Source organism: Tupaia chinensis, unplaced genomic scaffold, assembly GCF_000334495.1.
Source record: "Tupaia chinensis unplaced genomic scaffold, TupChi_1.0 Scaffold139833_1, whole genome shotgun sequence".
Taxonomy (NCBI): Eukaryota; Metazoa; Chordata; class Mammalia; order Scandentia; family Tupaiidae; genus Tupaia; species Tupaia belangeri.
In genome coordinates this window covers 150953-161220 of record NW_006199712.1, presented here as the reverse complement: position 1 = coordinate 161220, position 10268 = coordinate 150953, and the positions used below count along the sequence as shown (strand labels likewise).

Here is a 10268-nt window from a genome sequence, read left to right as displayed (position 1 = left end):
ATCTCTTCCCCTCCACTCTTCTCTTGGGATTTTGGGCAAGCACGCACATGTGCCCAGTGGGAGTTTCCAAGACTCAATCCACAGCTGGCCATGTGAGAGTACTGTACCTTAACCACTATGCCACCTATTGACCACATGTTGTAATATATATTATCTTGCCTTCAAATCGGCAGAGCTGAAGTTTTTAAGATTATGTTTATAATATTATTAGATACTTAGGAAAAAAAAAACTTTGCTGACTACATTTATGACCTCTACACTGAAAATTACAAGAAAGTAATAAAGACCTATATAAATATTTTGATGTGTTTAGAAGTGTTAAAATATTCTCTCTAAACCGATATATAAAGATTCAATCCAATCTTATTTGACATTATTATAGAATTTCTATTATAGAATAATTGACATCTGGATTCTTAGATTTATGTGTACAACAACAGACCTAAAATAGCAAACTGAATGAACAGCCCTTGCTTGCAAGACTTGCACAAATCTAAAATATCCACGACAATTGGATGCTGGTGTCTGGATAAACAGATCAATTAAATTGAATAAAGAGCCCAGATAATGATTACCTATTAGATGTGGAATACTAAATCACATCAAATATTGCTGCTATAACGATGGATAAACGTAGGGAAAAAATAGATTACCACTGCTACTGCTACTACATAAAAAATATTTTGAGGTAGTTTCCAGACAGAAACTTAAAATTTAAAACTTTAGACCAGAAGGTAGAGTGGAGGTTAGCCACTCAATCCCACGTGGACAAGCGCATGATTCAAAACCCAGTCACCACCACCTCAAAATTATGCCGGCATGTATGTTTGCATTCCCACAGTCCTGAGAGGAGACTGGAAGAGAAGGGATTGTCATCCTCCCTGGGGTGTGATTTCTCAATTCCTTTCTCCTCTCTCTCTCTGCCTCACACTGTCTGTCTTTATCTGGCAAGCAGACATGCCCTACAGCTATATATATGTTTATATATGTTGTATATAATATATATTAGTTATTTATATATAAATAACTAATAAATTAGTATATATAATATAGATATTTGAAACTTCGAGGCTTCTAAAACAGTGGTTGGCAAACTTTCTTAAAGAGCCAAATAATAAATATTTTAAGCTTCAGGGCTGTACTTCATTGCAACTACCAACCATGCTACTATAGCAACAAAACCTACCATAAACAATAAGAAAGTGACTAGCCTAGGTGTGTTCCAATAAAACTTTATTTATAAAAAGTAGGCAGCTGAAACAAAGCTGTAGTTGTAAGTCTTGCAGGAGAATATTATTATGAACTTGTGTTAAGCAAAAGTCTGTGGAGAACAAAAAAAAGTCACAAACCAAAAAAGCTAATAAACATCACATTTTTAAAGATCAAGCATATTCACTAAAGGCAATGTTAGTAAAATAAAAATGCAAGTTATAGACTGGATGAATGTTACATATATGTATTTAATATAAATACAGATTTATAAGGACTTTTGTATGAACGTATAAAGGACCCCGTGAGGTGACAAGACTAGTGAAACAAAAACAGGAGGCCTGATTCTTAAGAGAAGATGATAAATGAATGGTCAATAAGCACATGAAGCCTTGTTCACTATCATTAGTCATACTAAAATACAATCAGAACCACCAAAATGCTTACAATTATAGAGATCAACACCACAAAATACTGGTAAGAATGTAAAGTAACAGGAAATCTCATTGTTGGTAGGAGGAGACAATGCTACAAACTTTTAGGAAACTATTTTGTGAGTTCTTTAAAGTTAAAAATATATTTACTCAGTCCTGGCAGGTAGTGTGGTGTTTAGGGCACCAGATTCCCACATGGCCAACTAGCAGTTCAAGTCCTGGCCCTGGTGGCTTGCTTTCTCACTCCCTCTCTCTCTCGCTCTCTGTCTCTCTCTGGTCAATAAAATAAAAAATAATAAAAAGAATTTTTTAAATATATAGATATAGATATAGATATAGATATATACTCTATAATCTTGCAATTCAGCCTTGTATTTACCCAAGAAAAATAAAAACACGTATTTAGAAAAAAATTTGCCTAAGTGTATTCAAGCTTTATTTATAATAGATAAAATCTGGAAACAACCTAAGGATCTATCTAAAGGTATATACAGTGGTATATTTATGTAAAGTAATGCTACTTAGAAATTTTTAAAATAAATTATACACATACACACACATGCACACATGCACACATGCACACAAACACAAAGCAATATAACAAATCTGAAAAGAATTACAGGAACAAAATTAGCCAGCAAAAAATGAGAACCTATTGTGTAATTCCATTGATAGGAAATACCTATTGAGTATGAAATTCTGGACCAGCAAAATCCCAAAAGGAGATTGGAGGAGAAGAGATTTGGCCATGCCCCCAAAGGTGAGTTCTCATTTTCTTTCTCTCTATCCTTCTCTGTCTCTCTAGTAAGCACATGCACCTTATAGCAAAAATCTCTTTCAAAAAAAAAAAAAAATCTGCACCTTTAGAGCACCACACCGACACCTTTGAGAGAATCTGCCGCAGGTAATATTGTTAACTGCCAGCCAACTGCCTCCCCTCTATTCCCCCAAACCTCCCCAACCCCCACTCCCAGTTAATGTGAGATTCACCCAGTGAGCAATTTCTGCTCACTGAGTCTCCATCACCTTTCTCAAAACTGCTATGGACTGAGACATCTATTCAAATCCCTCTTCCTCTCTCCTCTCCTAGATGTCAGGTTATTCCTGCCTTCTCATACCCTCCTCCGCTTTACCCTTCACAAGCGTTTCCCCCTATTAAACCCTACTGATATCTGTTTCTCAGATGATATCAATGCATAGGATATGGGGCTACGTACTGACGCATTTGTCAAAACTCTTAGAGTTGTATACCTAAGATCTCTGGGACCAGCAGTTAACATAATGGCTATGTTGCTGGACTCCCATGCAGTCAAACGCTGTTCGAGTCCCAGACTCGGTGGCTTAAACTCACACCGGGCACATGTGCGTGTGTGCCCAAGATCCCGAGAGGAGAATGGAGGAGAAGGGATTGTGGCGTGGCCATCTCCCCTGGGGGGTGATTTCTCACTTTCTGTCTCTATGTCTCTCTCTGTCTTTCTGGCAAGCACACGCGCCCTATAGAAAAAAACCTCTCCAAAAAAAAAAAAAAGAATTGGATACCTAAGATCTCTACATCTATAGTATAGCAATTTGACCTTTAAAAAAGAAAAAGCTGCATAGTCATTCTATCTTGAAACCTGTAAACAGGTTTCTTTTTCTTTTTTAAGGTTTTTTTTCCATAGGGTATGTGTGCTCACTGGGGGGAGAGCCAGAGAGTGAGAAAGTAAGAAATTAACCCTCAGAGGGAATGGCCATGCCTTCATTCTCCTCTCAGACTTTTGGGTAAATCATGCCTGGAGTGATTTTCTGAGCCTCCAGATCTGGGACTTGAACTGTGGTGGGCTTGTGGAAATCCAACACCGTCACTACCATACCATACCACCCGCTGACCCCATAGAACTGTAAATATTCTTATGTAATGTGTCGGTACTACAAAATGTATGTGGTAGTCTTTTAAGGATAATATTTCAGTCACGAACATCCACACAAATGCTTAAACGCAAGTTCACAATATTGTTTGGTAGTTACGCAGCAGGTGCATACTCAGTGGTGATCCAACACCAAAGAATCCAGGTTCGAAAGCTGTGTGGTCAGTGAGGTTCTCTCAGGGTAGCAAAGCACCCTGGGAAGAAACCTACCATCACACAATTGACACTTCAGTATGCTCTGGTAAACTTTAAGTAATTACAAATCTTAAGATCCCAAAGTTCTATACAAATTTTCAAACAAAAAAAAAGCTACCCAACTAGCTCTGATTAAATATTCATTCCATGGAGTACATCATTCATTTTTAACTCCTCCTTACTTTCTGCATGGATCTGGAAAGCAATGGATCACTATTTTTTCCTAACTCTAACTTTTTTTCCTACTTTTTGAAGTTACATCTGCCTCAATATCATGTTTCTTAGGACCAGCGGATGGCATTACGGTTAAGTCATTGGTCTCCCATATAGTCGACTGCAATTTGAGTCTCAGACAGAGTGGCTTAAAACTCACACCAGGTGAGTGTGCGTGCGTGCCCAAAATCCCAAGAGGAGAATGGAGGAGAAGGGATTGCAGAGTGGCCATTCCCCCTGGGGGGTGATTTTTTGCTTTCTGTCTCTCTGTCTCTATATTTCTGGCAGGCGCACACACCCCATAGCAAAAACCTCTCAAAAAAAAAATAATAAATAAAGCTCTCTTAAAAAATAATAATAATAATGTTTCTTTCCTGAGGTTTGATTTCCCATTCTTCTGTATAATTTTCTAGAAATTTAATTCCTAGAAATAAAAATCTTTCTTTCCCCTTTCTCATATCCATTAACATTCATCCTTTCCTGTTGCCTGACCCCTCATCCTTAGCCCTCCCCTTATTCATACCCCAGCACAATGTGATTCTGACACACAGTGAATGTATGCCTAAGAACTATTTTCATGTATAATGCTTAGCTCTAAACTGCAGGGACTTTAGTGAATAACTGTGACCGCCGTTTTTAGGATAGTCTAAGTGGGCGTTTCTGTGCTCACTTCAGAAGGTACAGGTGGATAGGCTGAGACTGGCTCAGGTACTAAATTGACTGCAGGAAGAAGTTGTCGGGAAGTTTTCTTCTCCCCCTAATAAAAGGAAAGGGTGAAAAACATATGGCAAACACTGCTTAATAATCATCAAAGTTTATTTGTCACCAGCTATGTGTCAGGCACTTTTCTGTGTACAGATGGGAATAAATAAACCAGACACTTCTCCGACGCTCAAGGAACGCTCAGTCTAACGAGGATGACAGACACACAGATCAACAGTGACAGTAAAATACGGTAAGGGCTGCCATGCTCTCACTGACACAGGTCCAAGTCGCCCGCTGTGAAACGCCACATGTCCAGGACAATGAAGGAGGTGATTATATTCAGACTACCGCAGTAGAGAGAACCTTCAATGAGGAGAGTCTCAAAAACAATGGAGAAAACCAAGGATTTATTTATGAAACCCCAGGAGAAAGAAGGCAGGGGTCTTATCTGAGCATGGAAGGCAGCGTAGTTGTTTACAAATACAAAAGGGTGGGGAGATTTCTCTCCCAACGCCCCTCTCTGGGAGCGTAAATCCCAGATAAGTTTCAACAATCATACGCTTCCTTGAATGTTTACAACTTGCTGTTTTGATAGCTCAGTCCTACAGAGCACCCAGGGGAGAGGCCTCCAGCTAAGCTTATGAGCTTGGGGAAAATGGAGTAAAGAGGTTCTCAGGGAGATCTCCTTGGACCTGAGCCTCGAAAGGGAAAGTAAGATGTGCTCACAGAAAAAAAAAAACAGAAAAGGGATATTCCAAGAAAATTTAAAAAAAAAAAAAAAAAAGAAAATTCGTAAGTCAGATCATTTGGAATGGCAGAATTATAGACTCTGAGTTAAGACATGGAAGAAACTGAGATCTAAATGTGCAAAATAGCAGTAAGAGAAAAGCATTTAAAGGAGTTTGGCTTTTCAATTGAAGGCATTGGAGAATTATTGGCCAGTTTTAAAGAGGGACACAAATTGATTAGATGTGTCTATAGAAAGATAGCTTAGAGAAAGTGTAGGTAATGTATAGAGCAGAATGTAGAAAGTCATGCCTGAAAACACAGGAAACAGAAAGGAAACTACCTCAAGAACAGAAGAAATGCCGAAGGTCTGAACAAAGATTATGCTGACGAGCTCTCGTAGCAGACCTCTTACATGGCATGTCATATGAATCGTTATTAATAAGTGGGCTGTGGTGGAGAGGTTCACAGGGGGTGGTTAATGGGGGAGGGAGGAGGACAGGAAAAAAATGTGTTTAATTGACACAAAAAGGAAAAGTTATTTGCTGATGATGACAGAGAGGATAATGTCTTTGTCTTGACTGATAAGCATTGTCCTCGTGCTGAGGAGAGAAGCACATTTTATACCCTATAAAGATGTATGGTGGTTCTGGGACCAGCAGTTAGCATAATGGCTATGTCGCTGAACTCCCATGTAGTCGACCGTGGTTCAAGTCCCAGACCCAGTGGCTTAAACTCATGCCAGGCACATGTGCGTGCATGCCTAAGATCCTGAGAGGAGAATGGAGGAGAAGGGATTGCGGCATGGCCCTCCCCCCGGGAGGGGTGATTTCTTGTTTTCTGTCTTTCTCTCTTTCTGTTGAGCGTGCATACCCTATTAGCAAAAAAAAAAAAAAAAAAGGTGTATGGTGGTTCAATGTAAATAATAATTTTTAAAAATGAGTGGGTTATACACATGAATCTTTTACTTATTTACATATATGCTTACAAGGACTCACTCCTTGACGATGCCCTCAAAACCAGATGTTAAAAGTCATCATGCCTTGGAATCATAAGGCTATTTCATCCAATTTAAGAGCTCCTTTGCATTTTCCTGTTCTTTTATTTTAGTTCTATGTTATCATCATATCCCCCAATCCTCTCGTCCTCCCTCTTAGAAACTCCAATCGCAGCTCCTCATAGGACAGAACCATCTTGCAAATTACTGTACGCACCAGGGTCAGTATTTTCACTTTTATAGACTAAGTAAATGGTTAATTAAGAAGCACGTGCATACATCATCCTGATTGGTAGCTTTGGGTCAGGAAATCAGTGTATTTTAATGGCTGACATTCAGCATACAACATGCAAATTATTTCCATTTACATTTAAATGTAAATATGTGTGTCACATATTTAAATATATTTACATAATGTATATTTAATATATTTGCACTGAAATTCCATTGGTAATGAAATGTGAATGCATAAGTTGCTGACAGTTCTATTTTCCGGTTTCCCCTGTCTTTTGAGAAAGTCTCATGTCCCTTAAAGACTATGAATTGTACAAAAATGGCTATCTCTTTAAAAACTACAGCATGCTTACCTGAAAAGTGTTCTTATTAGGATTAGAGCTATAACTCCCTGTTATACCAAATGTACACATATTCCAGTAAAGAATAAAAACATTATAATATTATTCATCTTGTAATTCGACCTGGAGGCAAGAGGCTCAGAAAATGGTACCGGTAACCTCTGGGGACATATTCTATCATTAGATTAACAATTGCTGAGGCAAGCATGCATCATTGAAACAGACAAGAGGCCGCACTGGTGATGCAGAAGTAATAAGCAAAACAACTTGTGGTGTCACTTCATATAGGAAAACTGTGGACGTCTTGTAGATATGAGAATCTTGTTTGCTTTGGATAAAATATAATCACCACCTCTGGAGATGAGATAAAGTAAAAGATGAGTCTAGGCGGTATCTGAGGGATCTATCTTGGTTGATATGGTTTGTCTGTACAGAAGGCACATAAAGAAAGCAGAATGCATTGAAGGCAGTGACTAGATGCTGCACAGGCAATGGTGCGGGACTGAGTTTTCATTCATTGTATCTAAATGTTACGCTGCCACAGAGTGTTTGTTTACAAACCCATTTTCCTTTGCAGAAGGAAAAGGCTGGGCTAGATGATTTGGATCATGTGCGATACCAATTTTTCCCTTCCCTTCATCACATTTCCATTTCTAAATGAAGATGGCAAAACAGATAATGGTGTACTCTCCCATATAAACGTAATACGTTATCATTACAATATCCTTGGAATTGTCTGATAACAATGTGCATGTGTCTCTGAAGCACTGGGTGATGTCATTCATTGAATCTTTAGACAATTATGGTGTATATATCAGATTATCTAAAGCAGAGCACTTTCGATGTCATCAAAACGTTTCATCTCTCAGATCTTTCAACAACTACCCAATGCACAATGCCATTAGAAAGAACACGGCTAACTTCTGTAAGCATCAAATTATAAAACTGACTGGGCATGTTAACAGAGAGAAGTATCATTTTCGACGTGCTACTGCAAAGTCATGTATCCCAATAGTTCATAAACAGTTGATGATGTTTGGATATCAGACAAAGCAGTATTTTAATTCAAACTTTACTCTTCCCCTTGTAGACTTGGCAAATTATTGAAATTTTATTTCTATATTTCAAATAGAAATAAAAATATTTGCCTAACCAAAAAGAATACGCTTGTAAAAGTTAAATTTTTTTTAGAGGTATTTGCTATAGGGCGTGTGTGCTCACCAGACAGACAGAGAGAGACAGAGAGACAGAAAGCGAGAAATCACTCCCCAGGGAGGATGGTCATGCCGCAATCCCTTCTCCTCCATTCTTGGGCACACACGCACAAGCGCCCAGCCTGAGTTTAGCCACCGGGTCTGGGACTCGAACTGTGGTCAAATAGATGGAAGTTCAGCAACATAGCCATTACGCTAACTGCTGGCCCCTATAAAATTTAATTTTAAACATTATCATGTCATCTTATACAAAGTAAATGGGGACTGACAGGTGGTGTGGTGGTTAAGGTGCTGGACTCCCACATGGCTGACCATGGTTCAAGTCCCAGACCTGACAGCTTGCTTTCTCACTTTTCCCTCTCTCTCTCTCACTCTCTCTGTCTCACTCTGGTCAAATTAAAAGATAATAACAATGATGATGAGTAAAATAAAATAATTATTTTTAAAAATTAAATGTATGCAAATTGTTTAGTACAAAATAAGTATTTACAACTTAATTGCTAGTGTAAAGAGATTTTATTGGCTTTTAGGACATAAATAAATATGCCAAAGGTTGTAATTATGTTGCTCAATTGAAAACTGAAAAGATAGGACCATAAAAAGCTAAAATAAAAATGTATTAGTTTGGGGACCAGCAGTTGGTGTAATGGCTATGTTGCTGGACTCTCATGTAGTAGAGCATGGTTCAAGTCCCAGACCCAGTGGGTTAAACTCACATCGGGCATGTATGCATGTGTGCCCAAGATCCCAAGAGGAGAATGGAGAAGAAGAGATTTGGGCATGGCCATCCCCTCTGGGAGTGATTTCTCACTTTCTGTCTCTGTCTCTCTCTCTCTGTCTCCGTCTTCCTCGTGTCCGGGGGCACACATCCCCCCTACCAAAAAAAAAAAAAAAAAAAAAAAAATCCTCTCCCAAAAAAAGATGTATTAAGATGTATTAGTTTGATTTCAGGGACTTTTCAAGATTTCTCTAAAGCATGATGATAAATGGTTAATTAAGAAGCACGTGCATACATCATCCTGATTGGTAGCTTTGGGTCAGGAAATCAGTGTATTTTAATGGCTGACATTCAGCATACAACATGCAAATTATTTCCATTTACATTTAAATGTAAATATGTGTGTCACATATTTAAATATATTTACATAATGTATATTTAATATATTTGCACTGAAATTCCATTGGTAATGAAATGTGAATGCATAAGTTGCTGACAGTTCTATTTTCCGGTTTCCCCTGTCTTTTGAGAAAGTCTCATGTCCCTTAAAGACTATGAATTGTACAAAAATGACTATCTCTTTAAAAACTACAGCATGCTTACCTGAAAAGTGTTCTTATTAGGATTAGAGCTATAACTCCCTGTTATACCAAATGTACACATATTCCAGTAAAGAATAAAAACATTATAATATTATTCATCTTGTAATTCGACCTGGAGGCAAGAGGCTCAGAAAATGGTACCGGTAACCTCTGGGGACATATTCTATCATTAGATTAACAATTGCTGAGGCAAGCATGCATCATTGAAACAGACAAGAGGCCGCACTGGTGATGCAGAAGTAATAAGCAAAACAACTTGTGGTGTCACTTCATATAGGAAAACTGTGGACGTCTTGTAGATATGAGAATCTTGTTTGCTTTGGATAAAATATAATCACCACCTCTGGAGATGAGATAAAGTAAAAGATGAGTCTAGGCGGTATCTGAGGGATCTATCTTGGTTGATATGGTTTGTCTGTACAGAAGGCACATAAAGAAAGCAGAATGCATTGAAGGCAGTGACTAGATGCTGCACAGGCAATGGTGCGGGACTGAGTTTTCATTCATTGTATCTAAATGTTACGCTGCCACAGAGTGTTTGTTTACAAACCCATTTTCCTTTGCAGAAGGAAAAGGCTGGGCTAGATGATTTGGATCATGTGCGATACCAATTTTTCCCTTCCCTTCATCACATTTCCATTTCTAAATGAAGATGGCAAAACAGATAATGGTGTACTCTCCCATATAAACGTAATACGTTATCATTACAATATCCTTGGAATTGTCTGATAACAATGTGCATGTGTCTCTGAAGCACTGGGTGATGTCATTCA

General features: G+C 38.3%; 1 pseudogene; it reads right to left on the bottom strand.

The window, feature by feature from the left end:
- The window catches only part of LOC102489447 (40S ribosomal protein S16 pseudogene), a 29632-nt pseudogene extending 24705 nt beyond the window's left edge, over nt 1-4927 (bottom strand).
- Nucleotides 4928-10268: the final 5341 nt, after the last annotated feature.